A 14,462-nucleotide genomic window follows, 5' to 3' on the forward strand; every position below is an offset into this window, starting at 1 on the left:
TTCTCAGCACAATTTTCAGCTCTAGGAGTACGCCAAACAATATGAATCAAAAGTATATAAATGTTAACACCATAGGATCAAAACAATTGGTGTGAGCCGCAGATCTTACAAGCTTTACGACAATGCTGAAGTGAAAAAGTAAATCAAATTCAGTGTTGCCTGTGGGACCCAAGGGTCATCTAGTCCAATCCCCTGCCATTGAGGAATCTTGACTCAAACATCTATGACAGGTGGCTTAAAAACCTCCAGGGAAGAATAGTCCACCACCTGCCAAGGGAGACTCAGAATCTGAGCATCTGAGAACTTCCTTGCCATGGAGCTGAAAAACAATTAGAGGCATCAAGACACAGTTTGCCCTCTTTTTCACTATGTTGAGCAGAATACCAAAAAAGTTACAAAACTGAGTCAGAACATGCTATGTACTAAGCAAGTGTAATTTGTGATTAACTTCACTGGATCAGAACCAAAGTCAATTTCCATAATTTCACTATTGTTGCTAGCACCAAATCGTAAAGGTCAATAACCAGTTCCATCTTCACCAATGGAAAGATGAGAGAAGAAGTGATCTTATGAAAGAGTCCAAATTTCTAAACACTGGCCACAAGCCAGAGCACATGCTGGACTTTCTCACTGCCAGCTGTGAAAGAGAAAGAACCTGATGTACTCAGAGCTGTTTATCATAGGTGTCACTGGAAGTCCTATAATCTGGGCCATTGCTCTGAAGTACTGATGTGCAAGATAAATTTGTTAAAAAACTAGTACAGTCGTAATTATCAACTTGCCAGTAGCAACAAGAGCTTGGGCTCTTTTTTGTGGAAAGAAGAACTCATTTTGTTTAGCATGACTTTCCTGGAATGACTTGCTATTCCAAGCAGTTCAATAATCCAGTAAGTCTGTGCTTACCAGGAATGAGATAGATAGCGTAGGATAGTTTACATGATGTGGTTTGACGGGAGAAATCCAATTATTTTTTCAAAGGCTTAAGTAGCCAAGTTGCAACACTGTTACCAGTTCAGTGGAAAACTCTAAGTGAAACTGCATCTACATCACAACACTATACCCTGTCCAGTTAAAATTACTCTGTTTTCAACAGAATAAATTCTACCCTCTGTCAATATTGCTACCCTTTTAATACAGCACATGTCCAGAAGCAGGTTTCATTACGTTGGCCCATTTATTAGGTTCGAAACAGTATACAATGGAGTTTTTATTTACTTTGTGATTACACTGTCTTTGCAACTTGCTGCTCTCATGTTCTCTTTGCAACTCTTGAACTGCCAGGATTTCAACAGACTGTAACAGAAACTGAAAGGGCATTTTATGAACTATAATATATAACAAGTCACAAACTGGATGTTACTCTGAACGAGACTGCAATGTTCACTGGGAAATAATATGCGACACTATCAAAAGAATAATACAGTTGTACCTTGGATCCTGAACGCCTTGCAAGTCGAACGTTTTGGCTCCCGAACACCGCAAACCCAGAAGTAAGTGTTCCGGTTTGCTAACCTTCTTTGGAACCCGAACGTCCGACGGGGCTTCCACTGCTTAAAATTGGCTGCAGGAGTTTCCTGCAGCCAATCGGTAGCTGTGTCTTGGTTTCCAAACATTTTGGAAGCCGGACGGACTTCCGGAATGGATTCCGTTCTACTTCCGAGGTAAAACTGTACGCCGAGTATGAACAATTACCATCATACCTACTTCACCCCTGTTTAACTCACTAGTGGAATTCTACAATGGTGAAATTGGCAAAGAGTCCCAAAAAGGCACAATGCACCATTTAAAATAGGAGGGTGGTATGAGAGGGTGGGGTCAGGAACCTATCTTAATAGAAAATAAAAAAAAATTCCTTCCAGTAGCACCTTAGAGACCAACTAAGTTTGTTCTTGGTATGAGCTTTCGTGTGCATGCACAATTCTTCAGATAGTACCTGTAACGATCTTAATAGAAACTGCACTGGCAGGGGTGTGGGAGGCAAAACTCCCTTTCTCTTAGAGAATGATCAATTCCTCAGTAAGTATGGCGAAAGAAAAATTCAAAAACGGGGCGGGGGGGGAGCTCCAATCCTTCAGGTAGCAAGGCCTGATTAATAGTTGCTAAAATAGGTTATGTTATGGTTTATTAATATCCTGCTTTTTGACCCAACGACCCCCAAAGCAGTGAATATATTAATACAAAATAAATATGCAATAAAAGTACAACACATATAGTAAATCAAAACAATGTACGACAGCAACATCACAAAATATCTGCCAGCCACACTGGGTATGAGTTTGTAAGCTGCATTCATGCTCTCACTACAGATATAGCTCCCCTGCATATCTTTCTCCCAGAAACCAAGTTAACCCGTAGCCCTCCCACCCCATGCCTCTGCTGCCACAACCTCTCACCTAGAAGCAAGCCCATCTACAACCAATCGCCCATGAAGGGTGCCCTCACTCTCACCATGCCACAAAAAAGTGGGGAAACCCTTTCGGTGTTTCACCCTTCCAGACCATCCCATTAGCGCTGGCCTGCCAGCAGTAACCCACCACCAACAGAGGCTTTCCCACTGGAAGCCAGTTACGGTTGTGGCAAAATTCATGCTCTTTACTGGCAGGTCTAGCTAGCCAAACTTTCTGTTTCCACTGACAGGCTGCAACAGAAAAGGGCTGGGGAGGCTAAGGCTGCTATCCTAGCCTACTAGCAAGCATCCGTCATGTTACGGCTACCTGCTTCCTCTCTGACCCAGTGGTGGCTGGGCTCAAGAGGGAATGGAAATCTTCATCAACCAATAGATCTTGGGAAGAAGTAGGCTCCTACTGGATGAGAAGAGACGCTACCCATTGTGGAGTGATGTCTGGTAAAAGCAGAAATTAATGTACACTGCAGTTACCCTTTCTGGCGTAGGTTGTCTTACAAACCTAGGTACATGGAGGTCTAACCCTGCAAAGCCTCTATGAAGAAGTGACAGTTTTTCAAATATTTGGTTCATTAAACCCAACTGGCATATTCCTACACTAAAAAAAGAACCATTGATTCCATTTATGTTAACACTCAATATTTTTCTTTCGCAGCAAGTATTATATCCCTGACTGCACAAGGAGACTTGTCTATTTATCAAAACCAGAATGCATCACTTATTCCTCATGATCTTTTTATTATGTACCGGCACCTAAGGATACATTGTCTTTATTCTATGGACACAGGAGAATAACTAGGACATATTATTCCATATCAGTGACAAACTCTTTTTCCAACCTGCTCTAAACCTCTGGCTGGGGCTAGTAGGATCAACATTCATCATTTCTGAATTAAGTACACCAACTGAATTCGGGGTGGGTGGGGTGTTATTTTTCATTCGATTTTTGTATTAATTTTCTGCTTCACATTTTGTAGGGTCTATTGATGTGTAATTCTCTTTTACTTGTACTATTAACTGACAACTGATCTTGGAAGCTGTACTTGATGTTTTTATAGTATTTTTTAAAGCAGATCTCAAAAAAATAATATCCTTATACAGTGGTACCTCAGGTTACAAATGCTTCAGGTTACAGACTCCGCTAACCCAGAAATAACGCTTGAGGTTAAGAACTTTGCTTCAGGATAAGAACAGAAATCGTGCTGTGGCGGCGCAGCGGCAGCGGGGGGTCCCATTAGCTAAAGTGGTGCTTCAGGTTAAGAACAGTTTCAGGTTAAGAACGGACCTCCGGAATGAATTAGGTTCTTAACCCGAGGTACCGCTGTATTTATTCTCTTAAGACTAGGCAAGAAAGCATTTATTTATTTATTTTGCATGAATATCCTACAGCGCTCTCACAGCCATCTTGGAATGAACTACTGAAGAAACCCTGTGGCAGACAAACTGCAATACAATCCCAAATGCACCATTACAAACCGGGGGGAAACCAAGCAAGGTGGCTTCTGCTGCATCTGGTCTAAAACTAATTCCTCTTCTCTTACCCTACATTTTTTCCCTCCCAATATTGCCTCAAGTATTTTTCTTAGTTGTGTTAAAATATTCAGAACAGGAATATTCCTTCTAGCGAAACACAAATTACTTATTTCTCAAACCTTTAATTAAAATGTGTTGTAAGAAAATAAGCATTTAAGTAAAGGGTGGGAGGACTGCATGAATAGCTCTGCCTCCCAGCATGGGATGGGAACACATGGGAGTCTTGGCTCTTCCAAATCCAATCTGTGTACAGTGCAAGTCTGTGTGGGGAACTCAGAAAAACACATGAACCCCCTAGCAGAACAAAGGATATTTTATTTGCGAAAAGTGATTGATTCAAAACGTTAATAAGCAAAGTTACAAGCATGGCGATCTCCTGGGGCTGTTGGAAACCAACACCCATCAGTCCCAGCCAGTGGTGAAGCTGCATACTCCAGCAGCAGTGACGGAGAGCAGGCGGGGGCATGGCACGTTGCCCGCAGGGGCATGGTGTGGGTCCTGGGGGCGTGGCGTGCCGCCCAGCACGGTAGGGGGTGCACAGCGTATGTCCGGGGGTGGTGGCCACGATGGTACCCCCCTCCCCAATGGTGCCGGTGGTGATTGTGGAGAGTATCAGAGCCTGAAGAGTTAAATGCTCTGCTGTGACGCACTGATCACTGTGTGGGCAGTTCACATACGGGCTTTTGTCTTTGTCTGTGTGAGCTGTATTTTTTGGTTTCGTTTTCACCGACCGGAGCAGTCATGGAACTGAGCACTCCGGGAGAAGATTTATTGTTTTGTAAATAAAGTTAGCTCGTTAAGAAGACAACGCTTCAGTGAGTTATTACTGGGCTGCCTTGGCAGTTACACACAAGCTTTCGCTGTGGCTTTGAACTCTGCTAATAGCCAGGGGTTGCCAGGCATTAAAAGCAAAGCAACGCAGTGATAGCGTGCCGGACCCTGGTATACGCTATAGATTGTGGAACACTCCATTTCACAATCCAGCAGGTTATGGATGTAATTAAAAGCACAGTGTTAGCTGCAAGGCGCCCACGCAGCCAGCTGGAGAAGCCTGTCTTGATGCAGTCGGCATAGGGCAGTGGAACTCGCTGGCAGAAGACGGACACAGAAGTGAAAGCAGCCATCGTTCCAGCCCAGGAAGGGAGCCAGGAGAGCTACTGAGTGAGTACGCTTGAGCCCCAAAGGAGCTGGGAGATGGATGGCAATAAGGACAGCTTTGCTCCACCTTTTGCACCCTTGAATGGCCATAACTGGGAGGAATGGCAACAAAGGGCAAGGTTTTGGCTATTGGGGAAGGACCTTTGGGATTGTGTATCAGCCCCCCCGGTGTCTGCCCCTGATGGAGCCACGCAGGAAGAGCTAAACACAGCTGCAGCAGCAAAACGCAAAGATCAGAGAGCGCTTTGTGCCATAGTCATGAGCTGTGATGTTTCTGTGTTACCCCACGTCCAGCAAGCTGCATGTGCACATGAGGCTTGGCAAAATTTAGTACGTGTGCACCAAAGAGAAACAGCTGGAGCAAAACTACATGCTATGAGGCATCTGTTTGAGCTGAAACTAAAGCCTGGGGAAAGCGTGAAAACCCACATAGCTAGCGTTTTGGCAGCATTTCATAGGCTGAGGCAACAAAAAATTGAGTTTGCAGAGGACGTTATGGTGTATATTCTGTTATCCAGCCTTGATAAAAGTTTTGAAAATTTATGTCTCTCATTTGAGGCTATGCCTACTGCTGACCTGACCCTGCACTATGTTTCGGGGAGACTTTCAGATGAAGAGCAAAGACGTCAGAAAGAAGCAGCAGTTTCTGTTTCTAAGAGTGGCTGTGCTAGCAAAGAATGCAGTTTACAGAGAAGCAGGGAGGATTCCTCCACTGTACAAGCTTATGCTGGAAGGAGATGTTATCGGTGCAACTCTCCCTCCCACGTAGCTCGAAAATGCACCTGGCAAGAAACTTCAAAGGCCAGCCAATTAAGTTCCCATGGCAACCAACCCAGAAGGGGGAGAGGAGGAAACCAGAGACGTGCCAGAGGCCGTGGCAAAGGCTTTGAAGGAGGCAAAGTTTTTCAGAACTTGTCTGCTGCCATGGCAACAGTCCGGGGAGGACAGAAAAGCAGTTTATCTTGGATCATCGACTCGGGAGCTTCAGACAATTTATGCCCCCCTGATGGCCAGTTGCAGAACTGCAAAGAAGTTGCTGAAAAGAAGCAAGTCAACCTGGCAGATGGAAGCACCAGGACACTTTCTTCTACTGGTTCTTATTTTATGCAGTGCTTGCATGCACAGCTAAATGTTTATGTGTTACCTGGCATGAAAAGTGGTTTGTTATCAGTACCTGCATTGCTAAGAGATGGCTTTAAGGTCTGTTTTGAAGGTGACACATGCTCTATCTCCAAAGAGGGGGTAGTGCTAGTTAGCGTGAAAAGCCGAAGCAAGGATGGGCTGTTTGTCCTAGATGGGAGGGGGCAAACAGACAGGAGTAGCCCAGATACAGCGCAAGCACAGTGTGTCAATGCTCCTGTGCATGATAGGTGTCAACATCTCTGGCATCGAAGAATGGGGCATGTATGCTGGAAATATGTGAGCAAAGTACCAGAATGTGCTCACGGGTGCAAGTTCAAGTCATGCTCTAAATTTCTCGATTGCAGAGCATGTAAACGTGCTAAAGTCAAGAAGTGTAGCTACCCAAGGTCAGAACGGGTAAGCACACGGTGTTTTGAGCTTATTCATATGGATCTGACCGGTCCAATGGCTACTGCCAGTCTTGGCGGATCCCATTATGCTCTAGTTCTTGTTGACGACCATTCTAGAATGTCGTGGTTGTTCCCTTTGAAAGACAAGAGGGAGGCGGCCTCAGTGATAAAGGACTGGGTCATTGAAATTGAGCTTCAATTTTCCCTAAAGGTGAAAAGCTTTCAGAGTGACCGAGGCGGGGAGTTCCTAGGGTCAGATCTGAGAAATTTCTTTCGGAAAAAGGGCATTAAACACAGATTAACCTGTCCTGACAGTCCACAGGAGAATGGTGTTGCAGAACGCCGCAACCGCACATTAGGGGAAGCTGCGGACGCTATGCTTTTTGACGCTAATTTGCCGCAACGCTTCTGGGCGGAAGCCTGGCGGACTGCCAATTTTTGTTTGAATAGGGCCTACAATTCTGTTGTGAGGGACACACCCTATTTCGTACTGTATGGCAAGAAGCCAAAAGTGCATTTCTTCCGAACCTTTGGTTGTGAAGCCTATGTTCTTTTTCCCAAATCTAAAAGAAGGAAGGGAAGCCCCAAATCAAGAAAGATGATTTTCTGTGGCTATGAGCCAAATTGTAAGGGCTGGAGGTTTGTGAATGCAGAAGGTGACCAATCACGTATCCACATTAGCAGAAGTGCTGAGTTCTGCGAACAAGATGGGTGGAGGCGTGTTCACGGGAATCCTGATATTCTCCTAGACAGTCTAGATGTGTCTGATGATGAGGAAGGAGAAGTACAGGAACCTGAAAGAGTACCTAGCCCGGTAACTCCAAGAGCAGTGAGACACGAAGTAAAGAGTGAGCCTACGTCACCCACATCTAGTCCCGAGGTGACACGGAGACGCAGTAAGTCACTGAGTGAGATCTCTGACACGAAGTCTGACTCTGATGTAGGGAAGTCAGAGGGGGTACCTGACGTTGTGCTAAGACGGTCAGCACGCACAACAAAAGGCAAACCACCCGAACGGTTCACAGCAACCAGTGTATGGGCTTGCATGGCTCAATGTGAGCCAGAAAGCTTTGAGGAGGTTCAGAGGTTACCTCCAGAGGAAGCTAGCAAATGGCAGGAAGCGATGGAGAAGGAATTGAACTCCATGAGATCGCTAGGAGTCTATAGCACCACACCACTGCCAGAGGGCAAGCGAGCTGTTGGCAGCCGGTGGGTATATAGACTCAAACCCACAATATCTGGTGAACCACAATATAAGGCAAGGCTAGTCGCAAGGGGTTTCACACAGCAGAAGGGGTTGCATTTTACAGAAGTTTATGCTCCCACTTCTCGCAGTGAATCTCTTCGCATGCTTCTAGCATCAGCTGCTCAAAGAGGTTTCACTGTGCAGCATTTTGATATAGATGTGGCCTATCTAAATGCAAATTTGGAAGAAGAGTTGTATATGTTGCCACCACCAGGTTTTGAAGAGGAAGGTACAAATCTAGTGTGGAAACTCCACAAGTCAATTTATGGTCTGCGACAATCGGCCAGAAATTGGAATTTGTATCTCAATAATGTCTTGGAAAAAATGGGTTTCCAGAAAAGCTTGGCGGATAGCTGCCTATATCTGAAGGGCTCTCAGGAGCAACAGGAGCTACTGTTAGTTTTTGTAGACGACATCATATTTCTGGCAAGGAGCCAGAAACAGGTGCAAAAAATTTGCTAAAGAGTTGGGCAAATACTTTAAACACAAAAACCTAGGACCTGTGAAAAATTACCTAGGAGTACAGATTGACAGGATTGAAGATGGTAGTTTCATGCTCAGCCAGGAAGGCAAAATTGAGCAGATACTAAGAAAATTTAGGATGTCTGACTGCAAGGGTACTAGAACACCCATGGAAGCAAGTTTCATAAAAGATTCCCAAATCGGGGATAAAGCTGTTTTTGAAAACCCCGAAGTCTTTCAGTCTGCTTTGGGAAGTTTGTTATACTTGTCCCAGTGGACTCGACCAGACATAGCTTTCGCAGTCAATTTGCTGAGCAGAGAAGCTTCAGAACCTAGTGTCCATGCCTGGAACGGTATAAAAAGAGTGTTAAGATACCTGCACGACACTAAAGATTTCTGCCTCAAGCTGTCAGCACAGGGTGAGCCAAAACTTACGTGCTACACAGACAGCGATTGGGCCAATCTAGAAGATCGGAAATCTGTATCTGGTTCAGTAGTAAAATTTGGAAATTCTCTGATCGGTTGGAGGTCGAAAAAACAGAGTCTAATCGCACTCTCCTCCACCGAAGCTGAGTTTAGTGCTCTATCCGATTTGTGCAGAGAGATAGAGTTCTATAAATGTTTAGTACAAGAAATCTACGGTGTTTGTGATTTACCCATTGTCATCTGGGAAGACAATCAACCTTGTCTAAAATTGGCGGAGTCAGCGCAATTTAAGGCCAGAACAAAGCATCTGGATATCAGGTTTAAAAATGTGTGCCAAAGTGTTCAATCAGGATTGGTGAAACTCAGTTATTGTCCGAGTATTGAAAATTTAGCTGATGGTTTCACAAAACCGTTAACCTTTCAAAGACATGAGGAGTTCTGTAAAGGGTTATCTCTTGTATAAGTTGATGTACTGTTGTTTTCCACAGTGAACCAGCGCGAGAGGGGGTGTGGAGAGTATCAGAGCCTGAAGAGTTAAATGCTCTGCTGTGACGCACTGATCACTGTGTGGGCAGTTCACATACGGGCTTTTGTCTTTGTCTGTGTGAGCTGTATTTTTTGGTTTCGTTTTCACCGACCGGAGCAGTCATGGAACTGAGCACTCCGGGAGAAGATTTATTGTTTTGTAAATAAAGTTAGCTCGTTAAGAAGACAACGCTTCAGTGAGTTATTACTGGGCTGCCTTGGCAGTTACACACAAGCTTTCGCTGTGGCTTTGAACTCTGCTAATAGCCAGGGGTTGCCAGGCATTAAAAGCAAAGCAACGCAGTGATAGCGTGCCGGACCCTGGTATACGCTATAGATTGTGGAACACTCCATTTCACAATCCAGCAGTGATGTGGCCCCTCCCCCCCGCCAGTGGTCCCAGCAATGCACAGGGATGATGGGAATTATAGGCCACCGAGGCCAGAAAGGCACCACATAGATTACTCTGATCTAGAGGGTAAGAACATTAAAATAAGACTTGGGGGGTCACACTGAAACATCCACACTTTGACTCCTTTAAAGTTAATGCATCTAAATTTGACTTAGTATATGAAAGAGCAGCTATATAATCTGTTACATCATGTGGGCAACAACACTGGAGAGAGCAGGGTGCTCATTGTTAATGAAGCCTCTTTCAGCAATGGGCTTTCATTAAGATCCAAACATTTCTACGTTTAGCTCAGTTCATATACATGTTGTCAGTTTTTTGGTCTTCTGAAATTACGCTTTTATGTGCTCCAACTATAACCACAAAGGGATTGTCTGCAGGTTGCTGTCTTTGTTTGTTTGTTTTTTGTCTTTTTTAACTATTTGTATATTTATGTGTTGCCCAATTAATTCAAGGGCAGCTTCTTAGTAATCAAAATATTTTTAATTTAATTAAATTAACTGGCTGATCAGTGAAAAGCTTTACAGGCGTAGAAAACGTACACTTGCATAATAATAGCAAGGCAACTTTAAAATATCAAGAAATAAGCGGAAAAACAAGATAGTTGTGAATCAGCATAATAGCATAATAATCCCCCTTCAGCCAGGCAACTCACTGGGGGGCCTTGGGCCAGTCACTATTTTTCAGCCTAATCTGCCTAACAGGATTGGGGGGGGGGGGCAGAGAAACTATGAATGCTGCCTTGAGCTCATCTTCAATGGAAGGTATAAATGCAGCAAACAAATTTGTAATTTTTAATCACTTTCCCCCCAAAGGCTATGCAAATAATAATAAAAAACATTGACCACATAGGTGAAAAACACCTTAACAAACCACTCATTACACAGACGTGTGCTTTTTACAACTTGTTATTTCTTTCATATGCAGTACACATATGAAAACCCTGCTATGAGAGGGCTACGTTGCCCCAGAATAACCATTAAAATGGCTTCAGATAAGTGCATTTTATTTTCTAAATTGAACAAACTCAACAGAATAGTGGGAATTTACCATCATAATGCAATTTTCCGTCTGAGATTAATCTTCTTCTTAGCGTCAAACGTCTCTTTCTAGAAAGAGAGAGAGAGAGAGAGAGAATGAGTAAGCCTATAGGTGTTTTTTTTAAAAAATACCGTATTTTCCGGCGTATAAGTCGACCCCCAACTTTTCCAGTTAAAAGAGTTTGAGATATACTCGACTGCAGATTCTCCACCCGGCGTATAAGATGACCCCCCGACTTTTGAGATTTTCCTGGATTAAAAAGTAGTCTTATACGCCAGAATATACAGTATTTCAGATAATTATAGCTTTCAGAGTGAATGCATTCCCCATTGCTTAGTTTCTCATTCTTGAACACTGGGTACACAAAAGGGGGTTATCATTATTAACTATCCCATGCACACAATACTTTTGCTGCAGCTTGGCTTCCCAAACTATGCACGTGAAACAACACTCAAATGTGTGTGCATTCTTCCCTGCAGGCAACTTATCTTTGTGTAAAACAACAACAACAACAACAAAACCCCTGAAGGGGTCCTAGATTCAGGCATGATATTGCTCAAATATTCTCAAACTATTATTTTTCCCATGGCTTGTGCACTGTAACCAACCACATAAATTACATTCATTAACAGGCTAAAGCATAATTTTTCTTTGTGGCCAGCAGTTTTCCTTGCCAGGTTTTTCTGATGCTGAAAGCATGGGAGTAGGCAAGAGGGGGGGGGTAGCTGCCCCCCCCCATTCATGTACACTGTAAATAAATAAAAATGCTTAACTAAGTGGCCAATTGTATCACAGATAACTCGGTTCTCACCGCCAAAACATAAAGACTGTCGTCCCGTCCCCGTCCCCCAAAAAAATCCTGGCTACGCCAATACACTTAAGTACCATATTTAGTTACTTTTTAACTAGGAATAACTTAGAAAATTTACTTAAGATGCCTACAACACAGATGAAATCCAGTGTAACTTTGGATTTTGCCCTCAAATGAAGCATCACCAATGTGTTTTATAGCCACCATTTTACTGTTATTTCTTACTGTGAATAATGACTTGGAAAGTATGTTGATAACTTCTAAAACAAACTAGTTCCCTCTGCCATCAAAAGCTGCGCAGTATGTGCACTAAGAAACAGCAACGGATACTGATATTATGGGTAATGTTATTTTTGGTCTCAGAGCATAATTGATTGCTATGTTAGGGATCAGGAAGGATTTTCCACGTTTTTCCGATCTGGTGGCTGACTCAGGCAAGAAAGGAAATGTTGACCTTTCTGTGCAGCATGAAGGATTGTTATATCTCTGCCTGAGTCATAGGAGAACCATTTTACTGTGCATACCTATCCTCCTAGCACCCAAAGCAATCAGTACTTTATGCTAATGTGACAAGCCCAATTAACAGGAAACAAATAGTAAGCCAACAGTATTATCATGCTACACAGCATGGGGCCCTCAACAGTCATTTGATCCAGCGGTACATAGAGAAACTGCTGTCCTTGCCACCATTACAAATCCACACCATGTTCCACAGAAAGATACAATATGATTTATTGGGAAATATAATGGGGAAAGTCCACATTTCATGGATTTAAATAAAAGACTGCAACTACACATGTGTTCCCCTGAGAACACACTACTAGCTTCCATATTTTGGAGCAGTGGCATCTAATACCACATGTCCTATGAGGAGTTGTTGTTGTTGTTGTTTAGTCGTGTCCGACTCTTCGTGACCCCATGGACCCCTATGAGTAGCGCAGGCATTAAGCACTCTCCTTTTCTGTCTTGAGTTACATTAACAATGCAATTCTAATCATGTCTACTTAGAAGAAAATCCTACTGAATTCAACAGTTAAGTGGAGTTAGGACTTGAAGCCTAATCTATCTCTTGACCGAGAGCTCTTGTATCATAAACCTAGCCAACCCAAGGAAATTTTGAAGTTAAATGTTAAAGAGTTAAATCTAACCCCTTTCAATGTTCAATCTACCCAATCCTAAAATTTGTGACCCAAGCTTTGGTACTGATTGTGAATATTCTCTATCTAGCCCAAGTCCATTATGTAATTTCAGTCATCTTTCATACTAACTCTCATTAGTTGGCACATTCTCCAGGGTATCTTGGGTCATGTGTTATATACCATTCCCTTTTCCATCTAATAAATTAAGGCACTTACTTATAAAAGCTAATACCACACACACACAAATCTGTATAGACCATGTAGCAGCATTCTGCCTATTTGTTGTGAATTAGAGATGGCTGGAGGTCTACAATTAGCTGATAGTAACACCATCCTTATTCCAAAATCAGTGGTAATACCATTTCCAACTTCCCAGTTTAGGGCCCTATACAAAGAAAGCAAGCCTTCCTCCCTTATGTTGATCTCTACAGTCCTAATAGGCGTGTTGGCCATTCCCATCAGGTACGCGGCATGGCAAAGCATCTTCACCCCAATGCACCCGTTTCATGAAGCTAAGGCAGCTGGCAGTGGGTGGGTGGTGGGCCAAGTCAGCCTGGCCAGGTTGGGGGTGGAGCGTGACATCATGCTCACACAATGCCCGCCCTCCCCCACTGGCGGAGGGAGTGCAGAGGAATAGGAGTGTGGGGGGAGCGCACTGCCCCCGGCAGCGCAATTCTGGTGGGGTGCCATCGTGGCTGCCCCCCGCCTGCGCTGGGTGTCATGTCCCTGCAGGCAGCGTGCCCCACCCCCAGGACACACGCCAGCCCCGCCCCGCCTGCTCTCCACCACCACCCGGTGCCGGAGCCACTGCGCCCCCCCCAATGTTGGAGGGACCTCTGCATATATCTGTTTACACTTCCATTCTTGCAATTGTCAATTAATCATAGAATAGTAGAGTTGGAGGGGGCCCAAAGGTCATCTAGTCCAACTCCCTGAAATGCAGGAATCTGACAGGTGGCCACCCAACATCTGCTTAAAAACCTCCAATGAAGGAGAGACCACCACCTCTCATAGGACTCTGTTCAACTGTCAAAGTTCTTCCTGTTTAGTCGGATCTCCTTTCTTGTAACTTGAATCCACTGGTCATCTGCATGTTTGATTAGCATTCCCTCAATATGTTCATCCAAGTTGTTTATAAATATATTGAACAGCGGCGAGCCCAGGGTAGAATCCTGCAGTACCCCACCTGTCACCTTCCCCCCAGGATGATGAGGAGCCATTAGTGAGTACTTTCTCTCAGGCAATTTATTATTTCTTTTTTCCTCACCTGTTTTGTGTTTCCTGTGTTTTCTGCAAGTATTTTGTTCTAGCTTTGCCTTTCTTAGCATTCCTCTCTCTCTCCTGAGTGTCAGTACAGTACAAGGTGAACTTTTCGTCACTGTTACAGTTAGTGCATTGTTTCTGTCTAATCAAGCATCATTTGACTTTCTAAGGTAAGACCAATAAGCTCACATTAACCTGCTATCCTCTGCATAAGAAATAATTTAAAATAGAAAGCAATTCCCTTTCCTTACGCAAGGACTGCGAGTTTCCTTTTGTTGTGATAAAAACCTAATATATAAAAATATTTCTCATTTCGCTGCAACCATCAGGATGTAGCACAAGTAATTTAATGTATTTGTATCTGTATATGAGCTGAATAATTATTTGATTGCTATTTGTTGTTGTTTAGTTGTTTAGTCGTGTCTGACTCTTCGTGACCCCATGGACCAGAGCACGCCAGGTACTCCTGTCTTCCGCTGCCTCCCGCAGTTTGGTCACACTCATGCTAGTCGC

The 14,462-nt window shown here is 43.8% G+C and overlaps 1 protein-coding gene across 8 annotated transcripts in view; it reads right to left on the reverse strand.

Annotated features, from left to right (window-relative positions):
• Positions 1-14,462, reverse strand: part of SGMS1 (sphingomyelin synthase 1) — an 83,454-nt gene that overhangs the window by 42,574 nt on the left and 26,418 nt on the right. For 7 of the 8 annotated variants that reach the window (XM_033149174.1, XM_033149176.1, XM_033149170.1 and 4 more), the window contains exon 2: positions 10,746-10,804. The exons of the other annotated variant lie outside the window; for it this stretch is intronic. The gene's annotated coding sequence lies outside the window, so the exon portion shown is untranslated. The remainder of the gene's footprint in view (positions 1-10,745; positions 10,805-14,462) is intronic. 8 annotated transcript variants of the gene reach the window in all.

This window comes from Lacerta agilis, chromosome 5 (genome assembly GCF_009819535.1).
Source record: "Lacerta agilis isolate rLacAgi1 chromosome 5, rLacAgi1.pri, whole genome shotgun sequence".
NCBI classification, from domain to species: Eukaryota; Metazoa; Chordata; class Lepidosauria; order Squamata; family Lacertidae; genus Lacerta; species Lacerta agilis.